Source organism: Schistocerca cancellata, chromosome 5 (assembly GCF_023864275.1).
Source record: "Schistocerca cancellata isolate TAMUIC-IGC-003103 chromosome 5, iqSchCanc2.1, whole genome shotgun sequence".
Classification (NCBI taxonomy): domain Eukaryota; kingdom Metazoa; phylum Arthropoda; class Insecta; order Orthoptera; family Acrididae; genus Schistocerca; species Schistocerca cancellata.
The window spans coordinates 686,107,185-686,125,880 of NC_064630.1; positions in this window are offsets into that span (position 1 = coordinate 686,107,185).

Below are 18,696 nucleotides of genomic sequence, written 5' to 3' on the forward strand. Positions count from 1 at the left end.
GTAGAGATATGCTCTGCCATTGTAAAGTGGTTCCCATCGTGTGGATGTCGCTACCATCGTTATATAACAGGGACGTCATTGGTTTTCAGTCCCACACCATACATGGTAACGTTTTGATGGCGGGACCGCCGCACACGCTTCAAATCCCCCATCAAACAGTCACATAATCGCAAGCCATTCTCAACTGTAATACACCGTCTTATTGAAGGAGTTGTCCGAAATTTCGATCTCTATTGTTTGTTTTGTATAGCTATCCCAGCAGTCACTCGTCCATTTAATAATAGAAGTCTCATCGAACACAATTCTGTGTTCGTTTTCCAAAGTACATTACGCTAATGCTCTCTTTTGGAGACAGCGTAGGCAAAAACACGATTCATGTTCTATGCAGCACTGTTCAGTAGAGTGGACAGTCTGACTGGTATAAAACTGCCCACATTCACACGGTACTCGTACTTTGCATAGTTCTGGTGTTCTGAGGCCTACATCTTCTTTCACAAGCCTCATTAGTTGCAGGATCTTTCGTGGAGGCTCTGAAAGTGTGTCGATTTTATGTCTCTTCAGGAGCAGGCTTACGTTCCTTTTCATTGGGCCACGAAACAGTAAAAACGGCATTTTCTTTGTGTCCTTTTTAGAAGCCTTCTGCTTTCATGGCTTAGATGAAATTGCTTGAGGAATTTTTCTGTTGTGTAACCGTTTTCCTTGAAACCTTTTACGTAAGTGCCTCAATTCCTTCAGCAGGGGTTTTGGCATGTGAGACGATTTCAGCTCAATGTACTAGGCTCCTCAGAACAAACCATTTCTGTGCTGGGTAGTGATAGATGGTGGCGTGCAGATACCGATCTGTGTGGGTGGACTTGCAGTAGACGCTTGACCGAGACGTCCATTGGGTGTACAGTGGACAAGAACATCCAGAAAAGGCGCAGAACTGGTCTTCTCTACTTCCTTGATGAACTTTAGTTGGTCGTGGATGTTGCTGATGTGTTGCTGGAAACCTTCCAGTTTTTCACGTCCATGACGCCAGGTGACGAAAGTATCGTTGAAGTGGCGACAAGAAAAAACTAGGCTATGTCCCGAAATGTTCCATAAAGAGGTTGGCTACAACGGGAGTTGTAATCTTAATTAGATGAGATTCTTGGTATTTTAGACATTTTTTGGCTGTTCGCTCAGCATAAATCTATGCAAATATAAGAAATGTAACAGTCAGCCAACCGGTTGCACACAACCATTTTTTATAAAAACACATTAACCAGGTTTGGATAGCTCTAAGACCATCTTCATCAGAACGATAGAAGTTACACGAACTCACATGACAACTTAAATTTTTAACCGCGCGGAGTGGCCTCGCGGTTTGAGGCGTCATGTCACGGACTGCGCGGCCCCTCCCACCGGAGGTTCGAGTACTCCCTCGGGCATGCGTGTGTGTGTTGTTCTTAGCATAAATTCGTTTAAGTTAGTTTAAGTGGTGTGTAAGTCTAGTGACCGATGACCTCAGCAGTTCCGTCTCTTAGGAATTCACACGCATTTGAACATTTTTTTTTTAATTTTCAGCAAATAGCGCAATCGTCAAATGAGATGGTTTTGTCCCACGAGTCAGGAGTATAGGTCATAATAAAAAGGACCGTTATCGTAGGGTAATACTATCATAGTTGCAAGCGGTGGTGCAAGTTAACTGCTGTAGCCGGCTAAGGCAGGCACCAAAACAGCGCAAGAGGCACCAGACCAAGTCAGTTAATAAAAACCCAGCTGTCCACTCGCAATGACTAAAACTTTGGTATACCTGGTAGCAATTGATTGGGTGGCTAGCAAAATCTCGATTTTCTGGCGCTAAACATGCAGTAAAACTGAGGTGCAGTAGTTCCTCTGAAAGTGTTGTATGCATTATGCATTCTGGTGCTAACTGCTGGGAAGTGTATTTACAATTTTGTAACATTAAGTGTGATCAGAAACTGATGATGCTGTGTGTGTTGTAATGTGCGACCTGCGTTGCCCTTCTGTACTGCTGTCAGAATTGCATTTATTTAAATTACAAGCTGTACATACTGGAATTTCTTGTGGCTCAATAGGACTGCCCTGTAATTCTTAGCTTAATGTGGTGCACAATTGTCAATTAGGCTATTCTACGAATTTGTTATCTTACTTTGGTGATACCTATGAAAATCTAAGTGCGGTTATGCTGGATTGCTTTTGAATAAATCTTAAGTCAGGCTAAGTTACATAAAATGCACTACATGAGAAATGAATCACTCGAGTAGTTGATGTTTTGAGTGTACTGAGTGCAGCACTTAATGCTGTAAAACTATGGTATTGCGTTGACGAGTAGTAATTCTGAGTTGTTCAGATGTTCAAACGTGTGTGAAATCCTATGGGACTTAACTGCTAAGGTCAATCAGTCCCTAAGCTTACACGCTACTTAACCTAAATTATCCTAAGGACAAACACACACACCCATGCTCGAGGAAGGACTCGAAACTCCGTTGGGACCAGCCGCACAGTCCATGACTGCAGCGCCTCAGACCACTCGGTTCTGAGTTGTGTATGGTATCCTGTGATCATTGGTGACAGGGTTAGTTAGTGGTTCTGTGTGGTGTAAATTATTATGGTGGACAGAAAATTGTCAGAGAGAACAGTCTAAATGAGCTGAAAATTCACTTGCTTTTGATTACTGTATGGCAGATGAGTGCTGAAGGGTAGGTTAATGCTATTTATAATCAAAACTTCAATATGTAGTATTATGATGACGACGAACGAGGCGTCGCCAATGTTGACGGGTGGCCAATGCGACATATAAACATATAAATCATAGCAGGTTTGTCAGTAACGTCTATAAGGTGCTGGATGCATGGTCTGAATCTGCAACGACTGAAATAGTTGGAAGTCGTTGGTACAAAGTAATATATATTCTACTTAACTGGTTGTACAGGATTCTTCTAGGCTCCATGCATATCATTATAAACAGATAGCTATGGAGGCCTCATTTGTGCCATACGTTACTGAGCACATTGTTAGAGATTGTTTCCTATCAGCTGAAGGCTATGTTACTTTACTACTTGACGTCCTGAGCAAGAGTGGACGAGAGCTCGCTAGATACTTGGTACAAGCCGCGGAGCGGCGCTAGCGGCGATGGTCGCGACTCGTGGGTCCAACGATAACAAAACGGACCGCGGTCGATAACTGCAACCCGTAACAAGTGTGGTATCAAACATTGATACCACATGTACTATCAGTCCAGTTATGGTACAACTCCGTATTTAAACTATCATATTAAGCCCACTGGTGAGTAATTCGTCGCAATAAAACTTCACTACCATCCCTTCTGGGGTAGTATGTAGTTGTGGGGGTGGAGACTGTGGTGCATATCCATCGTTTCATAAATCTGATTTCATGTGTCAGCTTGCTGGCGCTAGACATCGTGAGGGCACAGCTAGCCACTTGGCTGCAGCTTAGCGCCCTCTCTGGAGGACATGGAGCAGAGGAGTTGTCAGTTGTCTCTGTGACTTGGTGCCTGTTAGTGAGCCGTGGCGGCTCCAATCGATACTGCCACTCTGGTGGTTTATCTTTCCTGCCACGATCAGGGCGGTAAGCAGCGCCCTCTGGGGCCTACGCGAGGAGCAACGAGGCGAGGTCCTGTGCGGGGTTTGCTCTGGGACGTGGTGGAAGACGTTGTCGGATTAACGCAGCGAGTGTAGGACGGGACCTATCGCATGGAGATATACAAATTGGCTCTGAACGGAAGGCGCCGTAGCAAGCAGCGGGAAGCGGGCGTCCTGTAATTGGTGTGAAGGAGTAACGATTTTTGCATTGGATATCCCAGTGGTTTCATCATGAAATGGTTTCATGATGAAATAAAAGAAATTATTCAGATAGTCATGGGTGACTGGAATTCGAGTGTAGGAAAAGGGAGAGAAGGAAACGTAGTAGGTGAATATGGATTGGGGCTAAGAAATGAAAGAGGAAGCCGCCTGGTAGAATTTTGCACAGAGCACAACTTAATCATAGCTAACACTTGGTTTAAGAATCATGATAGAAGGTTGTATACATGGAAGAACCCTGGAGATACTAAAAGATATCAGATAGATTATATAATGGTAAGACAGAGATTTAGGAACCATGTTTTAAATTGTAAGACTTTTCCAGGGGCAGATGTGGACTCTGACCACAATCTATTGTTTATGACCTGTAGATTAAAACTGAAGAAACTGCAAAAAGGTGGGAATTTAAGGAGATGGGACCTGGAAAAACTGAAAGAACCAGAGGTTGTACAGAGTTTCAGGGAGAGCATAAGGGAACAATTGACAGGAATGGGGGAAAGCAATACAGTAGAAGAAGAATGGGTAGCTTTGAGGGATGAAGTAGTGAAGGCAGCAGAGGATCAAGTAGGTAAAAAGACGAGGGCTAGTAGAAATCCTTGGGTAACAGAAGAAATACTGAATTTAATTGATGAAAGGAGAAAATATAAAAATGCAGTAAATGAAGCAGGCAAAAAGAATACAATTGTCTCAAAAATGAGATCGACAGGAAGTGCAAAATGGCTAAACAGGGATGGCTAGAGGACAAATGTAAGGATTTAGAGGCTTATCTCACTAGGGGTAAGATAGATACTGCCTACAGGAATATTAAAGAGACCTTTGGAGATAAGAGAAAGACTTGTATGAACATCAAGAGCTCATATGGAAACCCAGTTCTAAGCAAAGAAGGGAAAGCCGAAAGGTGGAAGGAGTATATAGAGGGTCTATACAAGGGCGATGTACTTGAGGACAGTATTATGGAAATGGAAGAGGATGTAGATGAAGATGAAATGGGAGATACGATACTGCGTGAAGAGTTTGACAGAGCACTGAAAGACCTAAGTCGAAACAAGGCCCCCGGAGTAGACAACATTCCATTGGAACTACTGACGGCCTTGGGAGAGCCAGTCCTGACAAAACTCTACCACCTGGTGAGCAAGATGTATGAAACAGGCGAAATACCCTCAGACTTCAAGAAGAATATAATAATTACAATCCCAAAGAAAGCAGGTGTTGACAGATGTGAGAGTTACCGAACAATCAGTTTAATAAGCCACAGCTGCAAAATACTAACACGAATTCTTTACAGACGAATGGAAAAACTCGTAGAAGCCGACCTCGGGGAAGATCAGTTTGGATTCCGTAGAAATACCGGAACACGTGAGGCAATACTGACCTTACGACTTATCTTAGAAGAAAGATTAAGGAAAGGCAAACCTACGTTTCTAGCATTTGCAGACTTAGAGAAAGCTTTTGACAATGTTGACTGGAATACTCTCTTTCAAATTCTAAAGGTAGCAGGGGAAAAATACAGGGAGCGAAAGGCTATTTACAATTTGTACAGAAAGCAGATGGCCGTTATAAGAGTCGAGGGACATGAAACGGAAGCAGTGGTTGGGAAGGGAGTAAGACAGGGTTGTAGCCTCTCCCCGATGTTATTCAATCTGTATATTGAGCAAGCAGTAAAGGAAGCAAAAGAAAAATTCGGAGTAGGTATTAAAATCCATGGAGAAGAAATTAAAACTTTGAGGTTCGCCGATGACATTGTAATTCCGTCAGAGACAGCAAAGGACTTGGAAGAGCAGTTGAACGGAATGGATAGTATCTTGAAGGGAGGATATAAGATGAACATCAACAAAAGCAAAACGAGGATAATGGAATGTAGTAGAATTAAGTCGGGTGATGTTGAGGGTATTAGATTAGGAAATGAGACACTTAAAGTAGTAAAGGAGTTTTGCTATTTGGGGAGCAAAATAACTGATGATGGTCGAAGTAGAGAGGATATAAAATGTAGACTGGCAATGGCAAGGAAAGCGTTTCTGAAGAAGAGAAATTTGTTAACATCGAGTATAGATTTAAGTGTCAGGAAGTCATTCCTGAAAGTATTTGTATGGAGTGTAGCCATGTATGGAAGTGAAACATGGACAATAAATAGTTTGGACAAGAAGAGAATAGAAGCTTTCGAAATGTGGTGCTACAGAAGAATGCTGAAGATTAGATGGGTAGATCACATAACTAATGAGGAGGTACTGAATAGGATTGGTGAGAAGAGGAGTTTGTGGTACAACTTGACCAGAAGAAGGGATCGTTTGGTAGGACATGTTCTGAGACATCAAGGGATCACCAATTTAGTATTGGAGGGCAGCGTGGAGGGTAAAAATCGTAGGGGGAGACCAAGAGATGAATACACTAATCAGATTCAGAAGGATGTAGGTTGCAGTATGTACTGGGAGATGAAGAAGCTTGCACAGGATAGAGTAGCATGGAGAGCTGCATCAAACCAGTCTCAGGACTGAAGACCACAACAACAATCCCAGTGGTTCCCGAGAGTTGCGGTGGCTGCTTTTGGAGAAGAGAATTGGTAAGACCTTGTGTCTACGCTTTTTTCCGTACGATGTTGCTGCCTGCCGTCGTAAACGGGTGAAAATTAGGAGCTTGTATTGACTATACGGGAACTGGTGATGTAATATTACATTTGTGTTTGAGTTCACTTGTACTGCGACACTTTAGAGGCGAAAATGTGGCGGTTTAATTAGGTCTGGTTCTTTGCTGTGCAACTAAGGGAGTCAGTTATTTGCGGTAACTGAGGGAGAACCTATATGTTGGTCTAAGTGATACGTTCTCCACGTTTTGTCTATTGCTTTGCGAATCGAAATCGTGGGGGAGTACACGTGTGAGTAATTTGCTATTGTATTGATGGTTATGTTGTAAAGACTGTTCTCTGGTGTGTTAAATCACGCGCTGATTTGTAGCCAATCTAAGCAGAAGTTACCATTGCTACTTGCTTATGTGCTACTGTCCTTATGATTGGCATTGTTTGTGTTTTGATTGTGGATGTGCTAACGTTTAAAAAAAATTACGGCTACTATTCATAAGGGTTGTCTAGTAAGGAAATTGCTTACGCTTTTATCATTTGCTGGTCTGTTAGCCTATCACATAGGCTTTCTATGCAGTAACTGAAGGAATGTGTATGGTGGTTCAAGATTGTAGGGTGACTAGTATTTGAACTGGTGTTGAGGTTAAGGGCGAGATCAGCATTCCGCAAACCCACACGCTGCGCGTGGTTAAATGTTCCGCTATTGGGGAGCCGGCTCTCTGTTCTTGGATTTTGTAAGGATATGTGATGAGTGCATTGCTGTAGTTTTTCGCGTGCTAAATTGCGGGGTGTCGGTGCCGTCCTAGGGCTAGACTTGTGATGTATGTTATGTTGAAAGGGAATTAACTGTACCAAACTTAAGAGAGCTTTTAGTTTGCTTTAGGTCTGTACATGGAATGATGTTGATATTTTGTCGATTGCGCCAATAACTTCCTGTGTGGGGAGATCCTCTGAGGGACTTGTATTGTACTGTTGCAGTGCAGTCCATCTGAAACGTGCTGCTTAAAACTTGGGACTGCAGCTCTCTGATGTTATATATTACTGTTTAATCTTATATGTCTCGGATTTATTACGGTTGTTGAGGATTATGTAATTAATTTTGATCTCTGTTTAAATGTTTGAGTGACTTAAAGGAAAAGAATATTATTTTGTAATTTGTACTGATTGTTCCTTTTGGGTAATAGCTGTCTTATGTGTTCAATAAATGTCTAGTCAATGGTGATGCACTGTTCTATTGCTAGCCTACCCCTTCCACTCCACATCCTATTGAGCTGCTTTGTGTCGAAATTGTGTTCAGAACACCCCTCTGACCTGACACCTCATATTAACTTCTAATTTCATCGGCAAAATGGATTTGGCTCGTTCAGGCATGACAGGAAAAACACTTAATGGTTGGTGTCCGCTGCCACATTGTCGATCAGCAACTTTCGCAACTGTGAATTTTGCACTATTCGTCTGAGTTACCTCTTTGACAGATTGGTATTATAATGCTGTGCAGAGTTAATACTGTGAGGGTTTGCTCGTCCAAACTGCATCTGCACAGTTACTGAATGGACACCATTCCTGATTATTTATGTTATACCTTAGCCCTATATTAATTGCTTTAGTTAACGTTGTTACTGTAGTTGATGGTCATCTTGTGCAGGTATGTTCTTGTGTGAGAAATTGTGATGGCATGAAGTTGGATTTTGTGTCATCTTTGCTGCTCCTGCGTGCTCCTGGCCTCGCTATTTTGTTGAGAGTTCACTGTTGCCTTAGAGAAAGAATTTTGTAGTGATGAGATGTGCTATTTGAGTGTGAAGTGACCAGGGCCAGCATTCAGTAAAAGCAAGTGGACAACAGATGCCATAAACTAACTACGGGCTTGGTGTGGTGCACCATCTACTGGTGTGGAACGAGGTCACTGTTGTCTGAGGTAATGCAAGAGAACTGATATCGTGTACACAAGACACGAAACGGCAGTACGTTGTCGGAGCTCTCATTTGTACTCAGGTGAACCATACGAAAAGATTTCCCTCGTGATTATGCCCATGTGACGGGAATTTAAGGACTCTGAACTTGGAGTGATAGTTGCAGCTAGAGCTTGCGACATACCTTTTCTGAAATCGTTAGGGAATTTAGTATTCTAAGATCTATAGTGTCAATAGTGTGTCGAGAATACCAAATTTCAGGTGCTATTTTTCACCACGGAAAACGCAGTGCCCAGTGGCCTTCACTTAATGACGAGAGCAGCGGCGTTTGTGTAGAGTTGTCAGGGCTAACAGAGAAGCAACAATCTGTGAAATAATCACAGTAATCAATGTACGACGAACGTATGTGTCAGGACGGGGCGGTGGAATTTGGCATTAATGGACTATGGCAGCAGACGACAGCAGAAGACTGACGCGCGTGTCTTCGCAAAAAGCAAGATCTCGTCTGCAGCGCCTGTCCTCGGCTCGTGACAATATCGGGTGGATCCTAAACGACTGGAAAGCTGCGGGTGGTCAGATGAGTCACGATTCCATTTGGTAAGAGCTGATGGTACGGTTCGAGTGTGGCGCAGATCCCACGAGGTCTTGGACCCAAGTTGACAACAACGCACTGTGCAATTTCGTGGCGTCTCCATAACATTGTGGGCTATATTGCAGTGGAATGGTTGGGTTCCTCTGGTGCAATTGAACGCATGATTGAGTGGAAATATTTATAGTCGATTGTTGGAGACTAATTCCAGCCATTCATGGACTTTATGTTCCTAAACGTCGTTGTAATTTTTATGAATGATAATTCTCCATGTCAGTGTGCCACAACGGTTCACGACTTGTTTGAAGATCGTATTAGACAATTTGAGCGAATGGGACACAATCGAGAGGTCAATTCGTGCCCAAAGCCCTGCACCAGTAACAGTTTCGCAGATGTGGTGGACGGCTGTAGAGACAGCATGGAGCAGTATCTCTGCAAGGAACTTCCAAAGACTAGTTGACTTCATGCGACGTCGAGCTGTTGCACTACGCTGGGCAAAACGAGGTCCGACACCGTATTAGAAAGTATCCCATGACTTTCAGTGTAATATACGCCTTATGTATTCTGGTGAATAATACAGAAAATGTATTTACTGATTTGTCATATTAAGTGTCACTAGTAAATCGACGATTTATTAAATTGTGGTAAAGACTTTTCTTCACGCCTTTCTTTATTGGTAGTCACTGGTGTATTTAATTTAATCACAAACACTAGTATAAAAATTATACATGTACCTTAATGCTTTACACGTTCTCTTAGTTAAAATGTGCTTTATCATGGCCCCCTAAGTTGCTCATTAGTTGCCTAACGTATGTGATATCAATGAAAATCTAAGGGCTGTTTTTTGCTGGACTGCTTTAAGGTCGTGCATTGGCCACTGCAAGTTCTATGTTATGTGTATTGTGGTCACTGGTGATTGGTGATATGGGTTCATTGGTCGTTCTGTTTTGTATAAACTATTGAGTTGGATGGATTGTCATCGACAGGGACAAACTAAATATTCTGTGGATAGAGTTTTCTTTTATTACAGTATGGCAGAAGGCTGTTGAGAGGAAAACTCAAACACTGACATTAATTATCAAAATGAATTTGCGCTGTCACATGATTAAGATTCAGTCTGGTCAGTAATGGTAGCATTTGGAGTAACTTTTTATTTATATTTTTTAAATTGAGAATCTTAGAATTTCAGATCTTTTTAATTATTTTATTTCTTCAAGGCTATACATTTTTCAATGTTGCATGATTAATATTTCGTCTTTCGAGTATGGTAGCATTTGGAGTCGTTAATAAATTTTTTATTACGTTAGAGTCTTTAAATATTAGAAAGTTTTTAAGGCTGTACAATCTTATTAACATTGCATTTATGAAACTTTAAATGTAATATGTCTTCTGAATGTTCTTAATGTAAAATTATCCTATCATTGTCATTTCACGTACTATGTTGTTTTCCATATATAAGATGTTGGTGACGTTGTTACTGGGCCGTTGTTCTTACACTGATCTCAGTTACAAGTCTGTGGCCATTACTAAGAAGTTAGTAGTGCCCAATATCGCCTTCAAAGCTGGTAGTCCCACAGCGACGATGGAAACTACACTGTAACCTGCAAAAGTATTAAACCCATCGTAAGTTAGGAAAAGTCCAGCGCTCCACTCCCAACCATGATAATTTCAAGTCGCCATTTTCATAACGGTTTCGACGCAGCACAATATCGGTGAATTTATTTGATACAACTGTGAATAACAGGCACTGAAGAACGTCATGCAAGTCTGTTAATTAAGCACTTCCCTAACATGTAATTACACTTTTTGTGTGCCTGGCGTATACTGCCAGTCACTATTTGAATTAATATGCTTTCATTTCATGTACATACACAATTCATAGAGAAACAGAAGTGGCGGTTCATATGTAACTGGAAAACATTTTTGGGTAAACAAGTTTACTTGTATTTCATCTTGTACACATGATAAATATTGTTACACTTTTAATATACTACAGAGAGTACGGCCGACAGGTAAAATTTACGGTATTTTAACGGATATTAATGCATCTGGATGGTGATATGAGCCGTAGGGAAACAATAAGAGACACTTTGTCACTGGCCTGACGAATTACCCCTATACTTAACAATACTTCCATCGTCATGCAGGTATTATTTCTTTGTTAATCACAAAAAACTTACATTCATAATGCCTGATAACGCTCAGTGTTACACGAGGATTATGCTTATTTGAAGTGTAAGGTACTGTCTTCCAGCGGTTATCAGTTAATCACCAGTTGTTGAATTTATCACTCGCAATATATTTACACTGAAATCGGATTATTCTGAAAAACGTATAATAAGAGATTGTTGAAATTTCTCAAAGCATTCATTGCTCCTTTACACAATAAACTAAAAAGCATACAATAAAGTTTCCAGGTTATTATTTACGTTTAAAAACCTTAGACCTCTCATTAACAAACCCAAGTATTCACTTTATTTTACTCTGATTACTATCAGTTCAAATACATCTCTTCGTCATACATACTGGGCTCAGTTTACTTCTGTAGAATGCGTTGGGGATGTAAGTGCAAATATACCGGTTGGAGACTAAGGACAGAGAACTGAAAATTATTACATCAGTTGCTGTTTCATTTGTAGAATAATAATTATAGCTATTCCAAGTAACATATTTTTAGGATTGTTATTAGCACCAAGTACATATGGCACAAGCAAGCCCTAAATATTTGTTTTCCCCTGGGCAGTAGGTCACTACAGAATTGCAGCTGCCTGGATGCAAAACGAAAATCAGTGTTGAGATATGTAGACCACTTTACACTGCAGTTCCGATCATGCAGGAGACATCAGATAGTAAATTATCTGATATGTTTGTGAGAAAATTGTTAGGCACAGTAAATAAATCGCCAACACATTGAAGTGAGTAACCATTAAACTGTCAATAATCACAATATCTGTACCTGCACTCCCAACAACCAGTATAATATGTACTTTATAAATATATCATTTCTTCAAACGACAGACACTAACACACAAATAACAATAAAAAGACAGTTATAAAGCAGCATGTCATACAGTTTTAAAAATACACAGTAGCTGTTGGGAATCGCCTTCAAAATATGTTCAGTGTTCTGCCTACCATATTAATTAGACGGATAATAATACAACCATGTACGTCAATATATCTGCCACTTCTGTAGCCTTCACTATGTCATATGGCAATGTGTGCACTCAGACAGTCCCCTCATTTTATAATGACTTGCAGAAATCTGACAAAAGCTTATATATTAACCAAAAAGTACAGATTGGACTCCGAGAAAATGTGATATTTTTTCTCATAAGGAGTAACAGTTAATTCAGGTATATTGGTATTATCCGGAAATAATACTCATTCCATAAAGTTTAAATATTGCTTGTTGAAGAGATACTATAAGGTCTAAGCTGCCAGTGTTTGCTAAACCAAATTTATGTATCTTCCTCTAAAATGTTCAAATGTGCGTGAAATCTTATGGGACTTAACTGCTAAGGTCATCAATCCCTAATCTTACACACTACTTAACCTAAATTATCCTAAGGACAAACACACACACCCATGCCCGAGGGAGGACACGAACCTCCGCCGGGACCAGCCGCACAGTCCATGACTGCAGCGCCTTAGACCGCTCGGCTAATCTCACGCGGCTCCAACAAGGATAATACTTCAAAAATTCAAAAGCAAATTTATCCATGTTATTGGTATTGACTGTAGCAGCGTTAGGAAATTCAATGCAAAAGAACCGAAGATATTAATTTAGAAGACATACAATTACTTAATCAAAAAATTTGTACATGGAGACACCCAACTTCACACACATTGAAACGATTGGCATGATTCTATATAAGTAGATGTAGTGAGTTATAATACGGCAATTTCCAAAGTTTTTTCAAATATAGAAATATTAACTGTAAAAAGTCATTTGAAGAATATCGAATTTAAAGCTTAAAACAATAAAACTTACTCGTATATTTAAAAGCATCATCCTTTGGAGTAACCTTTCTTCTTTGATACTGAAAACAGTGCCAGCTATGAGCCAGCAACTATTAACTGTCTAAAAGCTGCAGAGCATTTACAGAAGGAAAGCCACAGTCGATGCTGAGATAAGTTAGAACTCACAATTTTCTAATGTGTCCATCATTAGAGGATAACACTGCATCACTCACTCCTCATTTGAGATGATTTAATCACACAATTCATTATTCATCACTTGCGCTAAATCATATTATTGAGCGACTCAATAGAATTCTAAGTACGTCAATGTAGATTCTTTCAGGTGAGTTCTCGATGAGCTCGGGCTCTATAAATTGGCTTAATTGCTTCCATAACAGATTTAGGAATAGTATTCTTGTGTCGAAACACGTTCCTGAAAGTTTAGCCTTCTGGGGTTTACGCCATGGTTTGCGTTCAGACGGAAAATTGATGTAATGGTTTCTTGTCGTTTGAGAGTTTGGGGAAATATTTGGTCCAGACAGCCTTCTTCATATCTCCCAAATCATTTCTGTTATTACTGATGGACTCACTTAAACAGAAACCCACCTCAAAACGCGTTTCTATGCTGTCAAACTGCGCCAAATCACTTCTAAAAGCAAGATTCCTCGCGGAAACCGATTATTCTCACAGGAAACAAAGTCAGGCGGCATACATAATGTAAACAGCATGGTTTTCAACATTGAACGCTGTATATTTCCTAGCGAAGGTGAACACCACCGACTTCTGAAAGGACACATAGATAGATGGGTATCCAAAATTAGCTACCTGCAGAAGTACGCAAGTAACGTAACAAAATTGAAAATGACGTACTCACAAAGGTCATACAAAAATGAATGTTATGACGTTTTACGCAGGAAAAAATGAAATATATGAAAAATCTTTTGAAAAGGTAAGTGAAGGTAAGGCAGTGGTTTCAATAATAGCAATGAAATTTCAACGATTATGATTTCTTTATAAAATCTTTATTAGAAATTTGATAAGTAATTTCTCCCGTTACCGGTCCTCTTCAGGTCAGAGGAAACACTGCAGTGTCCAAGATAACATGACATTTTGTCAGTTGGCTGTTGACAACGCAACAAATGTCAGCCGCGTATTAATACCTGAAAGATGAGTAAAACGTAAGTACAAAGAAGCAACAGTTTACTCATGTTATGAGTACGAAACTGACATTCCCTTGCACTGTTAAATGCCAGTTGACGAAGTACAATCTTTGACACTGCTGTGTACACTTTGATCGGAAAACCACCGGTAATAGTCGAAATTAGTTAACAGATTTCCTAAATGCGATCTTTGCCGGTATAGATTTCATCAAAAACTGACATTCGTTCAAATAATATATCGCGACCCTATAATGACTTTGTCAGATAGGTAACTGCAACTGTTATTTGAGTCGAGCCATAGCTAATTCCATTATCTACGATCGCCTTGAACGACGGGGAACAAGCGTTGAAGGTGCCTGGAACAACTCTGGACACCACAGCGGAGAGAGAATGATCTAATCGAGGACAGTGATGGAGGATGTAATGTAAGTAGATACCGGTAATAGCAAGCTGGAATATCGTAACACATTTCTGACAATAGAACAGTGCCACCAAGTAACTAACCTCACTGTCGTCAATATGCGCTGTTTGTGCCACACTACTGATGAACACAGATTTTCCGACTGTGAATAAGTGATAACGAGGTAGCCAAAGTTGCCTAATTACTCACAAATCAAACTGACACAGGTCAAATGAAAGACAAATATTGATTCATCCAACACAAGCCGTGTTTAAAATAGTAAACTTTGATATCTATTTACACTGAAGAGCCAAAGAAACTGGTATAGGCATGCAGATTCAAATGCGGAGACATGCAAACAGGCAACATACGAAACTGCGGTTTGTAGCACGTATATAAGACAAAAAGTGTCTGGCGCAGTTGTTAGATCGGTTACTGCTGCTTAAATAGCAGGTTCTCAAGATTTAAGTGAGCTTGAACGTGGTGTTGAAGTCTGCGCACGAGCGATGGGACACATCTTCGAGGTAGCGATGAAGTGGGGATTTTCCCGTACGACCATTCCACGAGTGTACCATGAGTGTCAGGAATACTGTAAAACATCAGATCTCTTACATCGTTGCCGCCGGTAAAAGATCCTGCAAGAAAGGGACCAACGACGACTGAAGAGATTCGCTCAATGTGACAGAAGTGCGACTTTCCCGCAAATTGCTGCAGATTTCAGTGCTGCGCCATCAACAAGTGCGCCCGTCAACATCGACAATGGGCTGTTGATGGCTGGAAACATGTTGCCTGGTCATACGTGTCTCGTTTCAAATAGTATCGAGCGGAACGTGTACGGGTATGGAGGCAACCTCAAGAATCCATGGACCCTGCATGTCAGCAGTGGACTGTTCAAGCTGGTGGAGGCTCTGTAATGGTGCCGGTCGTGTGCTGGTGGAGTGATATGGGCCCCTGATACGTCCAGATGCGACTCTCAGAGGTGAAACTTAAATTATCATCCTGTCTGATCATCCGCACCCATTCATGTTTATTGTGAATTCTGACGGACTTGTGCAATTCCAGCAGGAGAGTGAGACACCCCCACACTCCACACGTCCAGAATTGCTACAGAGTGGCTCCAGGAATAGTCTACTGAATTTAAACACTTCCGCTGGCCACCAAACTCACCGGACATGAACATTATTGAGCATATCTGGGATACCTTGTAACGTGTTGTTCAGGGGAGATCTCCCCCCACCCCCCCTCGACCTCTTACTGATTTATGGTCAGCCCTGCTGGATTCATAGTGTCAGTTCCTTCCAGTACTACCTCAGACATAAGTCGAGCCCTTGCCATGTCGTATTGCGGCACTTCTGCATACTAGCAGGGGCCTTACACAATGGGAGGCAGGTGTACCAGTTTCTTTGGCTCTTCAGTGTATGTAGAACATGTAGTAGAAAAATGTGTAGAAATTAAAAGAACATATAGCATTTAAATAATCACGCCTGAACATTAGATGAAAATCACAAATGATATTTTTTTCAGGAGACTTAGGAAGGACAATATGATATTTCTAGTATGATATTTCTATTTTAATCATACTGTGTGGTATGGTCCAAAGATCGTGCTGTCGCACCACTATCGGTCAAACGTTTTAATACAAGACGGAATACATAGAGCAGACTTCGCCCTAGATCACAGAAGCTGGACACACACAGCAGAATGATTGAGATGGAAGAAAATAAGTGCTAATATGTTGAACAATACGAAGATGGAAATATATCAGAAGATTAAATTTGTTCAGGGACAGTAGCATTATTCACCAAAATGCTTACTCACCAACTGAAGCCCATATTGGCTAACGAATGTTCAAATAACCAAGTAGCGCTATTTGCCGTTCCATATATGATTGAATCAGTGTATATTTCCAGAGCTGCGCTGGTCAATGTCAGAAGACTGGAGTTGTACATCTGAAGGTAGATTAAACATCGATTAAAGCTTGTATAGGGGAAATGAGCTAGCTGATAATGTAGCTCTCGAGGGTACAGCACGCAGTCTCCAATAGAGTACACGCTACTACTAGCTAAAATTTATTTTAAAGCTCAATTAGGCTTTGTCCTCTCTCATTCTTAGTAGGAAGCCCATATTCCCTTGTAACCCTTTCTTCTACACAATCTCCAGCAACCGCATTCCAGTTCCTCATGAATATTAGATTTTCATCTCCCTTTACGAACTCTATTATCCTTTCAGTATCCTCATACACTTCCTCTATCTTTTCATTTTCAGCTTGAGACGTCGGCGTGTATACCTAAACTGTAGTTGTTGGTGTTGGTTTGCTGTCATTGTGATGAGAACAAACCTTTCACTGAATTGTTCACAGTAAGTCACTCTCTGTCCTGACTTCTTGTCTTCTTTCCATTTCATTCCACCAAGCCTCACTATACCTAGATTGTTTAACATTTTTAAAATGTTCGGATATTAATTTGCCGTCTCTTTAATCTAAGAATAGATTATCTATGCAGCTAGCCGCTATCTCTGTGTAATGTCTTGTCTGTATAGAGGTGTATCTGTTGTCTTTAAGATCCCTTCACCTTCACACCTAAGTCTATACAGTAAAGTAAGGCCCTCCCAGTTCTTGGCTGATCTGTGATAAGACAGGCGAAAAATTAGACTAATGGAGGATTATTTGTATTATCTCTATTTTCATTCGCTCTCTCTCTCTTTCTCTCCTTTATCTATGTACAGTTTTTAATATAATATTTCATTACGTGAAATCAGCCAAATAGAATTTTTGGTGGAGTCCTTCGTCTTGGTAATCAGCGGCTGACTTGCTGTAAGAGATCTTTACAAATATTATTACTATTTATCACTGCAGTCAGTTGGGAGAATCAATCGTTTGGACAATTTGTTCCTTTTATGAAAGATTGCGAATTCCAGATGTGTACGAAGCCTCTCGTGGTCGACTAACCCCGCCCCCTCCCCTCCCTCCCCTCCGCCCTCAATGAGATCGGAATGGGGAACTATTCCTACGTATGTTTAATGTAGTGGATTCGATTGCCTTCTGTATTCTCATGCCGCTGATCATCAGTGATTCTTCCGCCTTTGGGGGCAGTTTCCCACCCGAAAGAGAAGACAGTGCCCCGGACACCTTAGCGCTAATCCGCCCTCTTTGCCAAGGCTTTTGAGAGAATGAGCCTCACTTCTTACTCCGAAAGTCTTCTGCCGCCAATGCTGATGGTTTTCATTCATGTGACCAAGGACGCTACCCGACCACGGGTGTAGTACACCCTGCAATTCTATACATCAATGCCAAGCCGAATAACGTCTTGCATAAGGGACAGAGATGTAATATAGACGGTGGAAACTCAAAACGGTATTTTCCTAGGATGCGTCAACGTTTAATGATTAAGCTATCACTCTCACCGATCTTAAAAGCCATGTTAACAGGCCATCGAAGACTGAAAGAATATTATAAACGTTTAGAAATAAGTGATGTCGCACTGTGTACACGCTATGGAGGAGAGAAAACCGTTGATGACATGGCTTTAGCCTGTAGTAATTTGAGGAGAGAAAGGCTGATTCTCAGGTAGCAAGCAACTTAGAAAGGAAGACGACGGCTCATCAAAAAAGCGCACTCATTGATTCACTATAGAGGGTTCTTACAACTTTTATAATTCAGTAAGGTTGTCTCCGGTACCAGCATTCTTTGACGTCAAATATGACTACAAGCATATCAGAAAAACATGCATGTGTGCTACAAGTCAAACAGACTTGCTGTCATTAATCAAGACCAGGATCTGTACACGAAGATACAAACATGATTCATTAATGAATAGTGAAGCCTCGATATATTCTAATTTTGTATTTGAAAATAAAAGTCCCAAATGTGTTCCTATGAGTAATAATCCTCGTTAATCTAATATCCTGCAGACAAGATTTTAAGATACGCTTCATATATGCAACATTACAGTTTAGCTGATTAAGCTGTATAAATAAATAATGAAATATCGGTAATATTGAAGCTAATGGATATTGCAATCCACGATTTCCTTCACCTGTGTGGCGCCTTGAAATCCGGTTGTTAATTAGTGGAGGTTTGTATTATTGATCAATGATATTAAGTTGTTGGAAACGCAGCTTTGAGAGGAGGAAGTAGTAACAAACTGGGGGATCATCGAAATAGCCTTGGCTTTCTACACTCTACTCATCTAGACAAATAAAAGAGAGCTGTTATTCATTGAGGTATGCAGGCCTTAAAACTATTAATGTGGATGACATTTGTGTTGCTTATACTTGTTTTGTAAATGAAACCGC